The following is a 21,511-nucleotide window of genomic DNA, read 5'->3' as shown; positions in this document are numbered from 1 at the left end:
ATTCATCAAAACTTGCTAGTTGCTATTAAGAATAATAAAGTAATGATATGTTGAAAAAAAAACATTGGTGTTTAGCATTTTTATCCAAGAAAATAGACTCCCAACATCTTATGTGCGAATACCAAGTCTTCCAATTAAATATACCCTATAATTAAGAAGATGAAAGCTTTAGGTTCAAGATCGTAAATCCACCAAATGCAGCCTTACCATCCGTGTTTAGAAGGACTGCTTCCGTGTTTCAAACCCATGACATCTAGTTCATGGTGGAGCACCCTCACCATTGTGCCAAGGCTCACCCTTTGCAAATGTAATACAATAAAATATAAAATTATAGTTGATTCATAATTTTTGTGACAATTTTGGGGTTTGACACACCATTAAAGTTAAGAGATGGAGGTTCCTCGGTTCATAGACTAGTTGCATACACAAGTTCATCGTTATCTTTTCAAATACTACCATTCTAATATACAACTTTGTGTATAAATTGCATTGCTATATCATCTACATATGGAGATGCACTTCTTATGTGCACACGGGGATGCACACAAGAAGGGATGGCTTAATCTCAACCATTAAAAATTTATTTTTTATGTTAGATGTAGATGTACTCCCTACTATTATTGCCAAACTTTCTTTCGTTTATCTTAACATAAAGAAGGAAGCAAATAAGATAGTCCAACATTAGTTCATTTAGTAAACTGAATGTCCAATCAATTAAACATCCACTCAAGGTTGGAGGTACCTTCCCGAACTGTCTGATTTGGAGTGTACCAAGCAGTACCCGGGAGGTGGACCGAGACCGTAATAGCCTTCATAATCAATTATATATTTTTTTGAAAATTTTTTAAGTAAAGTGGAGCAGCAGCTGACGACTTCACTTTTTTTTGATTTTTTAAATTGACAGTAGACTGCTGGCTTCAATTAAAAAAATAAAAAAAATTTAGTGAAATCGGTAGCCGCTGCTGACTTCAATTAAAAAATTTCAAAAAAAAAATAAGGAGGCTGAAGACCCCTATGTCGTCTCGAAAACAAGGTCTCCGCCCCCTGTTCCGGCACCACGGAGGAGAGAGGGCTTCGCCCTCCCTCTCTCTCGCTCACCATAGTTATCTCCCTCCCTCCCTTTCTTTTCCTCTCTTTCCTTCTCCCTCTCTCCCTCTCTCTGCCTCTCTCACTCTCCACTGCCCTCTCCTGCTCTCTCCCTCCCCTCCCCTCCCCTCTCTCTTTTTTCCTCTCTCTCCTTCTCCCTCTCTCCCTCCCTTGCTGGTTTTCCTTTATCGGTTCACACCGGGAATGGCACAACATAGTACTGTCCCATCCCGTACCGCCATCTTACCAGCACAGGTGTGGGTTCCAGTACTACGGACCTTCCATCCACTAAAAGTTTTCTTTATAGACTAATAGAGATAAGTGAATTGTAGATATGCATATTTAAAATTACCCATCGAAGTCAAATGTCAAACCAGTTAAATGTCCACTTACAAGTTAGCTTTATATAATAGTAGAGAGTACATTGTAGACCATGCATAATTTCAGTGTTCTAATGGTGTAAAAATACCATAGCATTCTTTCCAAAGCTAGCTCCACAAGTTTGAATAGGATACCATCCTTGATTGTAAGCTATAGTAGGGTCTTTGAATAGGATCTAACTGAGCTATGAAAAGCAATATGGAACTTGTAGTTCCTGTGTCTTGGAATGAACTTTTTTTCCCTTTTACTTCAATTTAAATTTCTCTTAAAGTTATAGAAATATCAAATCCACAGAGTTAACTACATCACCTTATGTATAATCGAATAGTACAATTACCATCACTAACCACTTTTAAGTTGTAGGGGGCTTCTATATATTCTGTTAAGGATGAATTGCGAAAATGAACAGAAGATTCGTTTAATTTTCTTGGTGCCGCATATTGGAAAATCCCCAATTAGGCCAACCAGGGCTGCACATTTCTACAGCTTAGTACCAGACATGCTCTCGGACTTCCACTACCATTGAGATAATATAGATTATCAAACCTGAATGAGAGCATTTTGCGGACCCGAGGTGCATGTGGCATGTCCATAAATAAAGAATTTGTGAAGAATGCGATTCTTCTGCAAGCCTCAAGGTTTGTAGGCACATTGACAGCAGACTCTCTTACCGTCAAGAGAAGGTACAGGCGTTTTATCTGCCATAAAGTTGCTTGTGAATTATTTGTTGTACTAACATAACATAATTGAAAATGTTTCCTCTGGTACGCACCTGTTCTTCCCATTGTGGTGTTGCTGGTGGAAAAAGTACAGCAGGTTTTGAGCCTGTACCAGCAAAAAGTTGTCTTCCAGGGAATGTATCTTTGTTGCCATGGCCCGAGGTCAACCAACTCACTACAATGGACGTTGCAAGACACCAAAAATAAAGCCTAAGCATACATAATCTCATATTTCAAATTTATTCAGGGGATGCAAATATTATGTTCATATACCGAATCTCATTCACCATCATATCACGCGTAACGACTTCTAACATGTCTTGGAGCAATATTACGACAATATGATGCTTTGATGCATGACCTTCTTTCTACCAGCATTGAACTAAAACTATTAATAAAACCATTAACAATACAAAACAATTAGCAGTTCCTTGACTAATAGAAGATTGTGAAACCCAATTGATCAGGAAAAGAAATGGAAGCTGCAGAGGATTAAAAGATAAAGAGACTCACCAAGATCTCTACAAGCTCGACAAACTTTTTACATAGTGTTGGTAAAGGGCCCATTCTAAAATTGGTAAGGAATGTGTTTCGTGAAATGTCAGCTTCAATTTCCTTGAAGATAATACCCAATGATCCTGTGACATCAGATATTCTCTTAGAAATACAAGTACATCAAGTAAAAGACAAAGAAAAAGAGAAATTCTTTTGTCGACATTTATGTAACTAATTTCCCATTACAGTATATATCAGACTTCTTTTATCAAAAAAAATGATGTATATGTAGGTAGATAAAAAAGGCATGCTTTATTCAACTAATGAGAATACAAACCAAACTAAAAGGAATAAGCTTAGAGCAGTATGGGATGATAATTATCCGACTCTGTCAGAACTTAGATTTTAGAATATATTTTGATCAGATGGAGAAAACAAAACTGACATCAGCATAATATCCTTATAAGCTGAGCAGTATAGATTTTTTATCTTGACATCCAGCAAGAGAAAAAATCATATAAACTATGCATTGATACAAAAAGAAATGCAACAAACCTTTTTTCATTTTCCACCAACTATTAGAAGGTCAAGGACAAGTTTTAAAGATTCATAACACTCAAGCACAGCACATTTCATATACTCATCAGCACAGATACGTCTCCAGAGGTCCAAATCCCTTGATCGAAATTGGGCCTGCCATATCCAATGCGATTGAAATCTATACAGACATCAGGAATTAGTGGTTGGAATGATTTAGAAAGAAAAAGGAAAGGGCACATAGACAATTGTTGATAGGGACCTTGCCAGCAAGCAAAAAAAGTGGCCACTGTATTATGTCTAGGCTAGGATCTGACATATAAGGAACCAGCAACAGATCCAGTTCCTAAGTTACCAAAAAATACCATTTCAGCTTTTGCAGAACAGTGTTATGAAAGGCAGGACAGAAAACACTAGAAAAATCAGTTGAATGTCGTACCTATCACTAATAAGGTCTTCTTCACGGAAACTACATATCACTTCATTCCATAACTGAGGCAAACTTTGCAGCCTCGGTTCTCTTGCTTGGTGCAACCTGAAATACTTGGAGTCATGCACAGAAAACACAAAATGACACAGAACAACATTGTTAAAACTTAAAAGCATACTCATATGTTATGGTGATAGGATCCAACCTCTGCAAAGCGCTTTGAAAACGAAAATTTCTTGTCTCGCATCTTCTCAGAAGGTACCAAATATGCATTGAAGGCACCAGGTAAAGAGTGGAATCGTGATCTCAGCATGCCAAGTGTCCGTATCTACAGAGAACAGGAAATGATGCAAACACTAAATAATCTGCCAAGATAGCCAAATCAAAATCACAATTCTAAAGTATATATTTTGCTGATACAGTACTAGCTATAATTTGGGACATGAGTTCGATTAGGTCCTTGCCCACTATAGATCTAATTACAGAATCATTAGCCTAGATGTGATCCTTACTTTTGTACTTACCATACATGTATCTCTGTTACTCTACATCAAGTTTGTCTGCATGGTGCAATTATACTGCAACCTCACTATTTAAGTAAAGAAAGAAGGCATTCAGTAGCATAATCCATTATGAGGTAACTAATGCTGTTGAGAACTTTAGAAACCCTGTCCCTAGGATATAATGCCAAAATGATAAGCCCCACTTGGGCTTTGCACTACCCGAGTGGCTTATGACTTAAAAAGACCAAACTTGAATATGTAAAATATGAAAGAAGAGAACAAGACACGGACCGGCACGCCTTAATTTTTTTTTTGGAGTTTCTCACTCTTTTCGAACTTTTTCTATTGATTTAAGTCTAATTTGATGTTTTTATGATGTTTTCTTGATTTTTTTTAATATTTTTGATGTTTCTATAATCCTGGTTTAACCTAGATGATGTATCTTATTGCTTTAAAATGATACAAATAATAAAATGAACAACATAAAATATCCTTCAAGCAAAATACAATCAATTACATACTTTTAAAGTCCAACATACATACTGATATCTAAAATCAGATTGAGTGTCGATGCTTCTTGTAGATATCTGAATCATCAGTATAATCAGAAGGCACATCAACCCAGCCCTCTAACCAAACGGCAGTATAGTGTTGTATGCTCATCCCATAAGGAGCGCGCACCGGATTATAAGCACTTTCGGATCTCTCACTGAAGCTTTGGCTCTGAGAGGTATCCTCTGACTAATAATACGACTATGGAAGGGCCCATTTGAATACGCCAGCAACAAAATCTGATCTGTGAGATGCTCCGGCTTGCGTATGGTGGTGGCCTTCGGAAGATATCTCAAATGCACCATATCTATATCCGTATCCGTATGGGTTATAGGCTGCCTGTGGTTGCGAATATCCGACTCGGAACCTGATACGTCTATAAATTCTACTCCGCGTGCGAAGAATCTGCAGCTTGCATCATGTCCTCCTGAATAACCTCGAGGAGCCTGTCTCCTATATGCAATCATATCCTCACGGCCTCTACTAGATCATCCACCGTGGTTCCTATCCTGTGTAGCATGTGTAAATTGAGACTCATCGGTGTATTGAAGACCATCTTGTGTCTATCTCGTAAACAATAGTCTCCTATCCACCACTCCCTCCATGACCAGCAGATCTATGACCACCAGAACTGTCATCGTTGCTGCTCCAGGACTCCTCAACACTCTCCATTGGGGCTGCAGGTGCTTTTTGTTTTTCTTTTTTAGTGTGCTGGATAGCTGCCTTCTTATTCTTTGTGCGCCTCTCTGCCTGGCTATGTCGTCCTCCTGACCGAGTCGACTAGGCAGCATAGTGGCCTCATCTAACCATCTCTCGAACATATCTCTGAGAGGATATCTCGGACAAGGAGTCATGTGGTGACTGGCTCCTCTGTGGTTGTATCCGATTATTTGTAGGAATGCGTGGAATATTGCGCTTAGCCCATTGCCCTGCATCGACCCTAGTCTCGTTGGCTATGAAGCTGGTTGATCGTGGAGGCGATCCTGCCTCGTCAAGCTCCGGCACTTGCTGCTGGCCTACAAGCCATCCTATCATAGATCATCCTCATCATCAATGAAAGCACTATGGATCGAATCTATATACTTGAGCTCCACTTTCTTCTGAATGCACTTTAGCCTCAACCTTATACTGTAGTGAACCTATACAAGGTCATTGAGGCGCTTTTGTATCACACTGTTCCTCAGCTTGCTGTGGGTGAGGACGAAAGTGGATCAGTTGCGCTCACAATCACTTGAGGAGACTGTCTAGAAGAGGATCCAGATAGCTACCCTCTTAAAATTTTTCGCAGACAGCCCAAAATGAATCCATCATTCAGCTGCAAAAATATTTAAAAAAAATAGATATAAGATAGTACAGATCCGATCCATAGAAACATATCAGGTAACCATTTAAACGCCACGTAAATGTCCTCCTAATGTGTAATATACATGGATTCATACTTGTTTTACTCACGACAGCTGCCCGCAGTCCAAAACTGTCGCTGCCCTCTCTAAATAATTTGGTCTGTGAAAAAGAAGCGTGTTGTACTATGTTAATAATAGAAGATATCAATTAATTTACATATATCCTTAAATTAAGTTACCTATTCTAAATATAGGATCGCGATTTCTAGATCAGGCTCCATCTTATAAATGACGTTATGCAGAGCGGCCAAAAGTTCGTAATCCATACCAATTCCAGTTATGTTGTACTAGAACTGAGGATTTAGGTAGTATGCTGCACATAGAGAAGACCGTCTTAGTAAAATTATACAAGTACAGGAGCAGTCTAATTTTCAATGTTCTTGCTTACCTGCTAGATGCAAGTCCCTACCTATTTGGTAGTTCCACCGCCGCTCAATGATGTCGATGTACTCCTAGGCATGGGCTAGATCTGCCTCCATGATCTGAGACTTTGCCCTCTCCATACATCTTGCTATCCATGGTCCAAAGCACTTCATACAATGGTCTGATAGCCTTTACTACCGCAGTGGCCCGTCACCAAATTTTCGATAGTGCTCCCTTCAATGCTGTGCTGGGCATATCTACATTTCTGCACTCGAGACTGACAAACTTCTAGCATAGGGCTACTTTCTTCTCAAAAAGGCTATCAAGTGCAACATAGTTGGTGAAAAATTGTGTGACTTCTGATCTCAAAATCTTTTTTTTGCATATCTCCTCATTAGCGAAAGGATCCATGTATGATTATAAATATATCTGGTGATTGTTTGGGCTGTCTCCACTGTCTGTTGCACCCTATGAACCTTAGCAATGTCCATCAACATGAGGTCGATACAATGTGCAACACATGGGGTCCAGAAAATATGTGGTCGCCGCTCCAACAAGACCTCCCCGACGGCCTTATATTGTGGCCCATTATTAGTAATGACTTGCATGACATTCTCTTCTCCTACCTGATCAATCACTTTCTCATTAAGTTTGAGGATGTACGCGGTGTCATGCACGTGATCAGAAGCATCAACCGACCTATGAAAAAAGTCTTGGTATCGTAGTATGTCAGAAATTTGATGATACTCCGCCTGGTAGGACCGGTCCAACCACACACATCACAGTCAGCATATGTGTGGGCCACTTGCTCTTGTAGGAGGCAATCCATTTCTCTATATCCTCCTTATTACTGTCAAGAAGCTCACCGTAGATGTCCTTCGGGCCTACAATATCTACATAGGGACCGGCAACCTATATGGCAGACCTGTAGTACGTATTGTCTGTCACATTCAATGAGATGTGTCTAAAGTGGAATAAAGATCCAATAGCTCGCCACTTATCATTCTTCTTATCCTTCTTTAGCATTGAGTGGCCCCCTGCTGCTTCGAATCTCTACTAGAGAAGGCATGTGGATCTAAATCATGGATTGCTGCTCCTGGTGGAATCTCTCTGGATGACTTTTTTTTGCTATCAAAAGCTCTCGGCATAGATGCAATCCAGCCACCGCCTTTGTTGATGGCTTGCCTGACTGAGGTGGTCCTTCTGAACTCTAGATTTGCCCTACTACTCACAAAACCGGAGCCCAACTCATAATACGAGGGCCCAAATCGAGCCCTATACCTGATCACCTTATCATGCTGCCACTGATCATACAGGCTCGCCTGCATGGCAACCTGGATTTGTCTCCTCGTCATCTGGAGAAGACAGTTTCTCTAACTTTCTGAAGTGATAGAAAGATGGCTCTGCCGCTCGGCGTTCCACCTTTGCATTTTTATTGGTAGCACTTTCCTTCACTGCTCTGAAATCAGCAAAGAACTTCATTAGCTGCTGAACCTCTTGTGGGCATTTGCGACACATAGATATGTCGAGATAACCACCAGCTAAGTGCTGCTTCAATCTGGTTACCTCTTTCTTAAACTCTGTGTTACACCAGTTGCACTACCAATGATGCCGACCAAATAGCATTTGCCCATGCTCCAAGCCAATATCACGCTCTGGGTCCTTTTTCTTGATGGCTTCATCCTGCTGGTTTATCAAGTACGCCAGTTTATCTCATACTCTTATCTTTTATTTTTATTTATTTATATATTTTTAAAAATTTTTAATTTTAAAATATTTATATATCATAATTTTAGAAAACTATGATTTTTACATCAGAAATTACTTCTAAATTATGTAATACATATTACTAATTTTTCGTAATTTTTGGTATTAATTATTAATTTTTTAAATTTAGAAATAATTTTTAAATATTAATATTTTAAAAAATTAATTTTAGCTTAGATCTATGTACAATCCAATAAAGGATGCTATATATATTTTTTTAATCCCTCGGGCATGTATCAAATACTATTTATTTCTTAATTTTCTTCAAATTTAGGCCTAGGCTACTATGCGCATGATCGCATTAAAATTTGATGAATGTACACCAAATTTTTATAGAGAGTAGCTTGCATGCCCCTAAATACATTTCTAATTTTATATTTTTTTATTTTTATTTATTTTTAAAAAATTTATCCTTTTTAATCCAAAAATAAATTTTTAATTTTTAAAAATTATATATAATCTGAAAATTAAAAATTTTTATGTCAACGTATACATCATCCATAGATATACAACATATAAAAAAATCAAACCCAAATCGAAAAATTTGGTATGATCTCCTCTTATTTTGTAATTTTTGAGCTATTTTTTCAAGCCCCGCCTTCCAAAAAAAAGGAAGAAGATAGGAAATAGAAAGCACACCTTATTTAGCCTTGGCTCTGTATGGAATCACCATTGGAAAGGCCTTCTCGGGCCTTCCCAAACGCCGCTAAAGGGGCTTTTAAAGCCCCCAACTATGCCACTGCGTGCCATAGTGGCCGCACCAAGTCGATATCGAACCGACCAGAACCGACCGGTTCCGGCTAGTTTTGATCAGAAAAGGATCGGTTCCGGCCCCAATAGGTCGGTTCGGTATTGTCTGAAATGGACGGTACGTCCCAGTTCGGCAGACCATGCTTATTGGGCCTTCATTAAGGCCCAAATTTATGGCCAGCTCCCCTTGTTTTAATAAAAATTGATGCCCCACCACATAGAGGTGGGTGGTCCCTTCTTCCTTGTGTCTCATGTCATCTCTCTTCTCCCCTTTCTCTTTCTTTTCTCCCTTTTTCTTCTAAGATTCTATCTTTCATTCTTTTTTGATGTTCCCTTGACCTGAAATCTGTTACAATGTATCAGAACCAGGTTAGATCATATGTTTCGCTGCCTGAAAAGAAAAAGTGAGGATGAAAACCTAGCTGCGAATGAAGTACTCTGTCTGTAAGAGTGTTTCTTCTTGTAGTTTTTGGGATGTGGAAACAGGATGTGGAAACAGGCAGTGGGAATCCCACTATCTGTTTGTAGCAGTGCCCTCAAACAAAGCACGTGATGATGTGGAAACAGGATTGTTCAGGAGCTGATGGTGTTCTATTTCATGTCAGGCTCTGTCAAGGAGTAATTCTACATCTATCATGTCATCCCAGGATTGCTGGATGCTGGAAAGAGCCCACATTTTGTTCTTAATTGAGTGTATTATAGGATGCTGTTCGACAGATCTTTGATGTGAATTACTTGCATTGTAATTATTTGCAACATAATGCAGATCAGGCCAGTGGTATCTCAGTCCAGTGTCAGGTTTGAAATACTTGCACTGAATTACTTGCAATGGTTTGAAACTTTGAATTACATGCATTGTAATTCAGTTCAGGTTAGTTATTTATAACAGGGAATATTTAGTTTACTTTATTTATACCAGGGGTTATAATTTGATTGTAATTTAGCTCATAGTGTCTCTCTTTGTTTGAACAGGAGCAATCTCTAAATGTCATTGTAGGATAACACATGTTCTTACAAGTGTTGATGCATAATATTGTCCGTATAAAATTGGATTCATTACAATACAACTATGCTATAACATTGTGTGACTCTGATTTATAAATAGCATAGTTCAAATTGTGAACATAATTATGGCAAAACTATCACCAAAATGATGCCACCATTTCAATTCATTTCACTGATACACTGTCCATTGACTTAACCTGAAAACAAGCCAGACATTTCCTTTTGTCAATTCAACATTTTCAAACAGCCTAATATTTAAGCTAACCTAACATTTTGAATAACCTCACATGTCAAATAAACAAGGCTTGCAGACTTGGTACCGGATACTGTACCAGTACCCGACCGGTAGGTACACTCTATACCGGCTATCAATATGATACATACCCCTCAGTATTGACACTTGAAACAGAGGGTGTACCAAGTCTCAGAACCTATTGGCACGGTATGGTGTGGTAGGCCCCATACCGAATACTATAACCCAGCATCACAAACTTTGCAAAGAACTAAAGAGATGCATTTCCCACTGCCTCCTCATATGAAGCTACTTAAAACAAGCCTTTGATAGTCATTCTGGCATCCCAATTCCCCTTATCACACTCCATTGCCAAGAGGCCACTGTGATCACCCAGGAAGCAAGAAAGAACAATGCAAAACACTTATTTCTGGCTTCACAGACCCAATTTCATTCTCTAGCTTTCTGTTCTTCTAGATTACCTTGTTGATGAGTCCTACATGGAGAGGTTGGAGGATCATGTCACTTCAAAAAGCCACACTCTGTTTGTCTGCAGCCAAAATTGATATGAGGGAAGGAAAATCAATGGGGTTCAAGCAAGCACCTTACATCATCCATCATGCACCCACAGAAGTTTCGTCCAAGGTTAGCACTAGTCCAAAAGGTCCTCAATGGAGCTCTCTTTCCAAAGATAAAGTATAGGAAGGGGTTGAGCAGAGAAAGGTCGGAGCCTTGGCAGGGACTTTTGCCAAAACTTTGATATGATGGCATGATCTCTTTACTTTGGGTTGACTCTTTCTATCCCCTTCTATCTTTCTCAATCTAGTTCTGGACTTCTTCAAGGTTCCTCACTTTGGGACGAAGTCCTGGTTACTCACTTCAGGTTGAACACGACATAATTGGAGAAGAGGATCACATGAGGGGCATGTGGTTCACTTTCCTTTAAGCACCAAAATGGCCCCCTCAGTAATTAGGGACTAGGGGAATTTTGGGAACAAGGGTGCCTATCAGCCATCACATGGTGGTCACATGATAGGTTACACCCAACAACGCTTGAGGGTTGTGAATGATTGAATCATATTGCAACTAAAAAATAGCATCACATGTTAATTGAAAAACCATGTAAATTCTTTCTTAAGCAAACTGATTTTTGCATGGTTTATTTTGAATGATGCTCTTTATTGCTACTCTAATTTGATTTTTATATTTAGTTTGAATTACTCTTCTATATTTAATTTGTATCACCTATCTCGAAAGACATGCCTCACATGAGCCATCAAGTTGACTTGGCTTGAGGAAACTTTTGGAGTAGGTATGTCAAGTCCGAGCATACAGTTTCCATGCTTGATCCAATTTCCAACCTATACCTTCTAAAAAGCAACTATTACTGATCATCCTTATATGAAGAATGACCTAACCAAGTTTTGCAATCTAGGTACCAGACCCCATACCAAGACTCGATATGCCTTTGGTTTGGTACCAATATGATACGATATGCTCGGTACAGGGCATACAACGAACGTTGGACCTAACTATATCCCATATTATTTTCATCCAGTTATGTGGCTTTTCAGCAGTAGTTTGTGTAACACTGCTAAAGTAAGTAACTTCTAAAGAGATTTTACTGCTTTCTACAAACAACCCATGGGCCTTAAGAAGATCACATCATGGGTGAGGGAGTAACTTAGACTAGGGCATGAATGATCACATCACTTGGTTTACTATTCGGATGCACAGCTTACTGCTTCTTGCCTCATGTACTTTCCAAAGTCACAAAATTATAATATGGCACATCCTTTTCTCCTCTTTCAGATTTGCCAGATGACTCATGCATGCAGAGAGCATGCAAGTTAGGAACCAGATGACAATTGTCTTTTATATGAAGAATGCTTCTAGCGTCAGATTACAGATTTAATGGACATTATGCTTCACACACGGAAAATTAAAAGCCTCAAGCTCACCTATTTTGTGAAAATTAAAAGGTGTGAGCAGATACTCTACTTATGGTAATATAATTACTTTCCAATCTCTCTTTACCTCACCGAGTCGTCCGAGTGCTCCAGAAACACCACCATACAAAGTAGAGAATACTGCATACCATATTTGAGTGTCCATAAAATAAACCTGCATAAATCTTGAGCAGCTCATATACATTTCTTCATTGAGGGTTGACATATTGCTTTCCCATCAAAACTAAAACAAAGATGATATACCATAACAATTCAATAGGTAGATGCAGTCATGAAATTACCAAGATCACAGGGGCCCAGAGTGAGATAACAGCTCCAATGTTCTTTTGAGCTGTGTGGATAAGAAAATCAGTACCATTAATAATTCCTAATCTGAGAGAAGTTGAATCAACTTTAGAAAAAAAGGATACAGATACCATTAGGGAAAAATTCATGCCACGCATACTGAACATTATGAACATTAAGTATATCTTTTGTTGGCTTGACGAGAGGTTTTATCTGTAAGAATACAAGACATTTAATAAGCAAAAAAAATATGAACAGTGAATTTAGAACTGCTTAACATAATGATCTCTAATGGAGTGTATGCTCAAAAGGTGGAAAAACTACCTGGACATAATAGCTGAATGCAAATTTGGAACCCAACAGCAACATCCAGAACAAAGTATACCTAAAAAGAAAAGACGCCAATAGCAGAACCGAAAAGAGATTAAAAACTCATAATAACATTAAGAATTTAATTTCCCACAGAAACTCACTTGAAAAGGGCAAATTGACTTTCATGCATGCCCCGTCCAATATAAATTCGTGGCTGCAAATTAATAGTGCATCAATGCATTTAGCAAGTGCTATTGAGACATCTAAATATTTAGAGCAAAAAGGCAGAATTTAAAGAAGAAAAGAATTTAGAGAACGCAGAAGAAAAGACAATCATGACATCAATGGTATATGATGCAACAAAGGCAGAATTTAAGTTCATCTTAATTGTTGTGAATGGGGAATTGAGCTTAGTGTTCCCAGTAGTCACCCTTTGGCTTTTCTAGTTCTCCTCTTTCATTCTTTGTCTTTTTTAAAAATCCAACCATGAAATATTTTTTTAAGCACCTAAGGAGGAATAGGCTATTATTGAACAAACCAATAAGTTCTGACAAAGATGGAAACTATCAGATCTCATATGCATCATCATAAAGGCAATAACTTATCCTTCACATTTTCCCCAGAAATTTGAATAATTTTTCTTCTATTCATAGGAGAAAAAGGCATTCTCTCTCTGCCCTTTCTCATCTATATCAGATTCTCAATAATACTGTCCAAAGAAAGCTAGGAGGCATCTGAAAGATTCAAAGTGATTTATAATATCGTTGTGCTTGTTCATGCATGTAGATGTGCATAGTTATATATGAAAATTGCGTTCTTTGCATATGACCCTTCCTATATAGACAAATTGCATAGAAGGATGACCTCTTCCTCTATGGATAGATTTCATAAAAAGATCTCTCTTTTACATATTTGCTGATCAAAACCTTCCTTTTCTTGGAAATTCCCCAATACGACTGCAAGTTAACCTTATATCAGCTGCAATAGAATATTTATTGGGTTTCTTCCTATCGTTCTATGCCTCTTTTTGACTTTGTCATCATCATATTCAAGCTCCTTGCCACCACCATTGTTAGAACTGCAATCCTGACTCTATATCAAATTCAGAGGCCACAATGTTGAGGAGCAGTGTAGCTATCTTGCTAGAAGATCTAAAGGGCTGTGTGAGGGGAGGAACAGAAATAATGCAGTACAATATAGCTAATAGAAAGCTTACCTGGGGTCTTATAATGAAATTTCAGAGATGAGGGAGGTCTTGATCAACAAATATAAAATATGATATCCAACAGCAAAGCAAGGTTTAAAATATCAGTCTTTACAACATGTACACATTGATAAGTACTGTAATGATCCCTTGGCAATATAAGGAGGCATGAATTCAGGAAAGGACCATCCAAACCATACCTGATGACCTGAACTACTAGAACTGACCCAAGATTGAGAGGTTGGAGCAAATTGAGGTCCCTTTGCACCAAACCAAGACCAAATTGGTTTTAAACCACGTGGTACCGTGAGATTACTAAAACAACCCTTTTGGCTTTTACAATTGTTCACTACCATTTGAAGGCGGGGATGAACCAAGGATCGCCGAACTGGTACCGATAGGCGTATTGGTCGACCACTAGACCGGTTCGGTATCAAATCGGACCGAACCGAGCCGATACCACTGGTTCAACCTGGTTCACGCATCCAAAAGCCCAAAAAAATTTGGAATCAGTGGGAAACGATCGATTCACACCGGTTCCTAGCTGGTTTCGGCCGGTACAAGCCAGTTCTGGTCGGTACCAGTCGGGTACCGTTTTTTAATGTCGAATCGGACCGATTCGGTACGGGATGAGTCGGCCAGGCCTGTTCAGCATTCCTTGGGATGAACCAAGGGAGAAGGGTTGATTGCCTAGAGAGATCAACTTTTGAAGAAACTTCAATTTTTGATCATTCTATCTAGTTAAATTGTCTCACTCTTTCCCTTTTTACCTTATTTCTTCAATGATCCGAGTGAAAATTTATGATTAATTGAAAAGATAACCACTGAAAAATTTTGTCAAATAAGAATTACATGTTGATTGATCATCGATTTATGTGTTAGAGCATGAATCTAGGATCAAAATTTTTTCATTTTATTTATTTTTATTATATTTTAATTTTAAAAATAATTTTTAAATAATTTTACAAAAATATGAAAAATAAAAATATTTATGTCAACATGCACATCCTCCATAGATCTATAACATATAAAAAAATTATGCCCCAATCGAAAAATTTGGCATGATTTTCTCTTATTTTACAATTTTTGAGCTATTTTTTCTAAGCCCCTTAAAAAAAAATTAAAGGAAAAAGATAAAGGAAAGAAAACCATACCTTAATTAGCCTTCGTGGGATTTTTTTTAGAAAGACAAAAACGTTCTCTCACCTCCTCAATTTTTTTCCCTCCTGAAGCAATTTTGGGAAGGCCGAGACCATTCGGCTTTTATGGCCGAACGAGCGAGAGGAAGAGAAGACAACATGTGTGCGCTGCCGGCCACTTTGGCCCATAACCATGGTCTGCTGAACCGACCTGTACCGGTCGGCTCAGCCCGTACCGGACCGGTACCGACTGGCACCGGTCCGGTACAGGGGTATAAAACGGTTCCGACCCAATATGAGTCGGAACCGTTCAGTTGGAGCTTCGTACCGGTGCGAACCGGCTCAGTTCGCACCGGTACATGTTCAAACCGATGCGAACCGAGCGGTTCGCACCGGTATGAGCTCGAACCGGTGCGAACCGAGCCGGTTCGCTGCTGAAAATTAGTGCCAGCGCTGTGGCACTTTGAAAGTGCCACACTGGGGCACTTTCAAAGTGCCACTTTGTGCGGCACTTCGAAAGTGCCGGTGCGGCACTTTGTGCGGCACTTCGAAAGTACCGCACTGTGGCAAAATGTGGCACTTTTCAAAGTGCCACAGTGCCTCAACGGTTGGCTATAAAAGCTGACCGAATGCTAAAGCCAAATCCACCAGTTTAGGTAAAGGAAAGGAGAGAACGAAGGAGGAAAATAAGACAAAGGCAAAGACAAAGGCGTGAAAAAAAATTAGAAGGGTCGGAGAGCGTCGTTTTTCTTGAAGAAAAATCCAACAAAAACTAAATAAGGTAAAATTTCTTTCCCCTACATTGCTTTTTTAATATTTCATCTAAATTGCTTAAAAAAAATAAGTCAAAAATTGCCAAAAAATAAGAAATGATTCAATAATTCTATTTCGTCTTGAATTTTTTATATGTCGTCGATATATGGATGATGTTAATGGTGACATTAATTTTTGTTTTTCCAGAATTTATATAATTTATAATTTAATTAAAAAATTTAAAAATTAATTTTTAATTAAAAAATAGAAATTGAAAAAAATTAATGTGGTCGTAGGAATGGAGCCATCAAGGAGAGGGCAACCCCAAGAGCATAATATTGGCTAGGAGCATGGAAAGATGCTCAGTGAACGATACCAGTTTCAGTGCAATTATTGCCACAAGTGCTTCAAAGGAGGAAGGGTAACCAGATTAAAGCAGCATTTAGCCGGTAATTCTCGTGAGATATCTGCATGCTCGGAGTGCCCACCGAGCACCCGTCAGCTGATGAGAAAAAACCTCGCTGAGATCAAAGCAGCCAAGAAGAGGGCTGCCAAGCAGACAGCGGAGGTGGAACGCCAAGCTGCAGAAGCACCTTCCTATCACTTGATGGAGTCACAGGAGGTCGAGGGTCCAGATGAGGAGGAGGCACAGATTCAGGCCGCCATGCGGGCTTGTCTGGATGATCGGTGGCAGCAGGAGGAGGTGGCGAGGCATCGGGCTCGATTTGGGCCCTCGTTTTTCAAGTCGGGCGCCGGTTCTGGTGGAAACAGACAAGATCCAAAGTTTCAAAGGACAACCTCAGTCAGGGAGGGCGAGGACAGAGGACGTAGCCGGATTGCATCTATCTTGGGTGGTTTTGATGGCCGAAAGTAGTCTTCCGGAGGGATTCCACCAGGTGCGTCAATCCATGATGTAGATCTGCATGCCTTCCCCAGGAGAGATTCGAAGCAGCAAAGGGTAGACACAATGTGGAAGAAGGAGAAGAAGAAGGATATGTGGCGAGCTATTGGATCCTGGTTCCACTTCAGCCACATTCCAGCGAATGCTGCAGACAATACATACTACAAGTCTGGCATTTCTGCCATACAGTTTGCCGGTCCCGGTGTTGATCCTCCAGGCCCAAAGGACATCTACGTTGAGCTTCTTGACAACAATAAGGAGGAGCTACAGAATTGGATTGGCTCATATAAGAGCAAGTGGCCCATATATGGGCTCACTTTGATGTGTGATGGTTGGACCGGTCCGACAAAGCGGGCCATCATCAACTTTCTGATATACTGTGATACGAAGACCTTCCACAAGTCAGTTGATGCTTCGGATAAGGTGCACAACGCCTCATACATCCTCAGACTTATGGAGGAGGTGATTGAACAGATTGGAGAGGAGAATATCGTGCAGGTCGTCACTGATAACGGGCCACAATATAAGTTGGCCGGGCAGGTCTTGATGGAGCGGCGACCCTAAATTTTCTGGACCCCATGTGCTGCACATTGCATCGACCTCATCCTGATGGACATTGAAAAGATCCGTAGGGTACAACATACGGTGGAGATAGCCCAACGCATCACCAAGTATATTTATAGCCATACTTGGGTTCTTTCATTAATGAGAAAGTATGCAGGGGGAGAAATTCTTAGACCAGGAGTCACACGGTTTGCTACGAATTACATTGCACTTGATAGCCTTATCGAGAAGAAAGGAGCCCTACGTCAGATGTTTGTCAGTTCCGAGTGGCAGGAAAGTAGATATGCCCAGGCCGGCATTGAAGGAAGCAAGATGGAAGACTTGGTAAGCAGGTAGTCATTCTGGCAGCGGGCCAATGCGATAATCAAGGCTATCAAACCATTATATAAAGTGTTGCGGGCCGTGGATAGCGAGAGGTATCCCCAGATGGGCTTTTTGTATCACATGATGGAGAAGGCAAAGGCTCAGATCATGGAGGCAGATGTAGCCCATGCCCAGGAGTACATCGACATCATTGAGCGGCAGTGGGGAGCCCAAATGGGTAGAAAATTGCATCTAGCAGATAAGCGATAATATTGATAATTATACTGATTGATATATTTGTATAATTATACTAAGATGGTGTCATCTATGTGCAGCATACTATCTGAATCCCCGGTTTCAGTACGAGAGTGGAATTGGTATGGATGATGAACTTCTTCATGCTCTGCGTAATGTTATTTATAAAATGAAGCCTGATCCAGAAGTCGCCGCGTCATGTATAGAAGAGGTAACTATGATTTAGTAGCATATGTAAATATATCGGATCTTATATTATTGACATACTACAACAAGCTTCTTTCTACAGACCAAATTATTTAAAGAGGGCAGCCACAGTTTTGGACAGCGACCAGCTGTCGTGAGCAAGACAACTATGAATCCAGGTACAATACAAATCTGCAAGATATTTTTGCATCTGAATTATCTTCAACTATGAGGCCATCATATATGTATATTTTTGTAGCTGAATGGTGGATTCATTTTGACGGATCCGCAAAAAATCTTAAGCGGATAGCTATCCGGATCCTCTCCCAAACGGTCTCCTCGAGTGGCTGTGAGCGCAACTGGTCCACCTTCGGCCTCATCCACAGCAAACAGAGGAACCGTTTGACACAAAAGTGCCTCAACAACCTAGTTTATGTGCACTACAATCTGCGGTTGAGGCTAAAATGCATTCAGGAGGAAGTGGAGCTCAAGTATGCAGATCCCATCTATAGGACTTTTACAAATGATGATGATAATCCTATGCTCGACTGGCTTGCGGCCCAGCAGCAGGAGCCCGAGCTTGATGAGCCAGGATCGCCTCGACGACCAGCCAGCATTATAGCCACCGAGGTTATGGTCGATCCACAGCAATGGGCTGAGTGCGACATTTCACGCACTCCTACAGCTGATATGACGTGGCTAGAGGGGAGCCAGTCACCGTATGATTGGTACGACGCTCCCATTCAAAGAGATGATCCTCTCATGCGAGGACGAGGACACTCTAGTACCCAGTCGACTCGATCAGGAGGGCATCAATCCCAGCAAAAGGAAAGGAAAGGGCCCCAATGGAGAGTGTCAAGGAGGAGACTTGGACCAGCAGCGATGAAGGTTCTAGTGGTGATGGATCTACTAACCATGGAGGAAGTGGAGGACAGTATGGTACTACTTATGAGACAGCCGGAGGAAGGTTTTCGATACACCGGTGAGTCTCAGTTTACGCATGCTACACAAGATATGGACCACGGTAGGCCATCTGATATAGGCCGGTCGGATACCATTACATATCGAAGAAGAGCTCCTTGAGGTCGTTCAAGAGGTCAGGATGCAGCTACAGATGACCTCCCATGTGGAGTCGGATCCATTGATGTATCAAGTTCCGAGTTTTTCTATTATCCGCAGCCTCAGGCAGCCTATGGATATGATGCATCGGAGTCATCTTCCGGTGGCTACTACCCTGCGCTGCCCGGAGGGTCTTACGGGTCGGATTTTGGTGCCGGCATATTCGGATGGGCCCCTTTATCAAGACACCTCTCAGAGCCAGAGTTTCAGCGAGAGATCCGAGAGTTCTTATGACCCAACCAGGGCCGGCCCGAGCCCTAGGCGACCGAGGCGGTCGCCTAAGGCCTCGGGCCAATGGAAGGCCTCCGGGAGCAGAAGCTGGCTACGAGTCTTCCCCCTTGATGGAAGGGAGGTGGAGGGTTTCCTGGCCTGCAGAGGGGCAATTGGGAAAGTTGGGGACAGTAGTTTTGTTTTGGGTGGAGAGAGAGAGAGAGAGGAGGGATTTGGTTGGCTTGATACATGCCTGAAGCCACTCTTATCTTTCATCCCTTCTCTTTTTTGGTTTTGGTCTTGGTTTTCCTTCCCTCACAAGTAATTACTCCTGATCCAGCTGGGCCATCAGGAAGAAAGATAGGGTGATTGGAGATGGACTTCTTGGAGGGTGGAGATTCTTTTAATTTTCTCCTCTCGGTTTCTTCTCCCCTCTTGGGTGGTAGAGAGAGAAAAGGAGGGAGGGGGTTGAATGGCTGCTGTGCTGTGATGTTGCAGTTGCAGCTTTGGTGCTCACTTGAAGGGGGAGATGGTCTTTAGCAAAAGAAAAGGAGGGTAGAGAAAGAGAAGGTGGGAGGGGGGGTTGAATGGCTGCTGTGCCGTGATGTTGCAGTGGCTGCTTGGGTACTCACTTGAAGGGGAGATGGTGGGATGGGACTTTTATTAATTAGATGGAGTGAATTTCCCATAATGACCCTACTTTCTCTTATAGAGAGGTCCCTTTCTGAACAAATTCTTTGACCGTGAAGCGCCATGGGATGACCTTTTCCTATTCTGCTCTTGCTTCACATGGTAAACAGTATTGCCAAGAACAGTTTCATGGGCCTTTTTTTTTAAAATATTTTTTTTTAATATTTTCATTCAAGAATTATATTAAACTGAAGAGACTTTTTGTCCACCTTTATTAGATTCATGCATCTTTGTTGAAATAGTGTACTTGACAACAATCTATTTCCATAACATTTTTTTAAGTATTTTATATTTATTAAAAAAATTTATTATTTAAAAAAAAGAGGTCCCATTTACTGAATTCGCCTTAGGCCTCCAAATGTATTGGGCCGCCCCTGGACCCAACGCGCATTCCTCGAGGATTGAGCATACAAGACTACAATGCCGCTTGGTTAAAGGGATGGGTTGATCTGCCTCCATATTATGCTGATGATCCAGATATTGACAAGAAGCATTGCTACTCGATCCGATTTTAGATATCCGAGAGTGCTTTAAATGTATGTAATTAATTGTATCTTAATTTGAAAATATTTTATGTTCTTCATCTCATTATTTGAATCATTTGGAAGTAATAAGTTGCATCATCTAGTTTTAACCTTAAACCTAAACATAAAAACATCAAAAAAATATCCAAAAGTGAAAGAACTCCAAAAAAAAAAACGACGATGGGGTCGAAACTAGGCTGAATGTGCCCTATCGGTACGGTATCGGTTCGGCTCGGTTCGGCACCGTACCGTTACTGAAGCCGACCGGTACGTCGGTACGATCGGTACCGCGAACCTTGCCCACAACGCTGTGCATTGTGGTCAAATAGGCCACAGCACGCGGCGCTGTGGCATAATCAAGCCGTACCGGTGCGAACCGATCCGGTTCGCACCCGTACGCCTCCGTATCAATCGATTTCGGCTCTAGAGGAGCCGAAACCATTTTTCACTACGGTACCGTACCAATCAGAGGCCGGACCGGTACAGTACGTGCTGAATCGGTTGGTACAGTACGTGCTAAATCGGCCGGTACAGTACGTGCTGAACCAGCCGGTACGGGCCGGTTCAACATACCATGGTTGGAACCCAACCTTACACCTAAAAATTGTCAATCCAAAAAACATAAAGAAGGCTATAACAAGGGTTTATGTGTTAGAGCATGAATCTAGGATCAAAATCAATGTTTTTCAGGTTTTATATTGGAACCCAACCTTACACCTAAAAGTTGTCAATCCAAAAAACATAAAGAAGGCTATACCAAGGGCTTAGCAACCATATTCATGTGCATCCACTGATAATTTATCAATATAATCCTCAACTTATGACATAACATATCCAACCCTGGTTGGTACATCCTCATACCTCGATAATTCG

At 40.6% G+C, this 21,511-nt stretch overlaps 1 pseudogene; it reads right to left on the bottom strand.

Moving 5' to 3' along the window:
• Positions 1-21,511, bottom strand: part of LOC103695881 — a 42,892-nt pseudogene that overhangs the window by 8,897 nt on the left and 12,484 nt on the right.

The sequence above is a fragment of the Phoenix dactylifera genome, unplaced genomic scaffold (assembly GCF_009389715.1).
Source record: "Phoenix dactylifera cultivar Barhee BC4 unplaced genomic scaffold, palm_55x_up_171113_PBpolish2nd_filt_p 001636F, whole genome shotgun sequence".
Taxonomy (NCBI): Eukaryota; Viridiplantae; Streptophyta; class Magnoliopsida; order Arecales; family Arecaceae; genus Phoenix; species Phoenix dactylifera.
The sequence above is the reverse complement of the archived record's forward strand: the minus strand, read 5'-3'. Positions and strand labels throughout refer to the sequence as shown.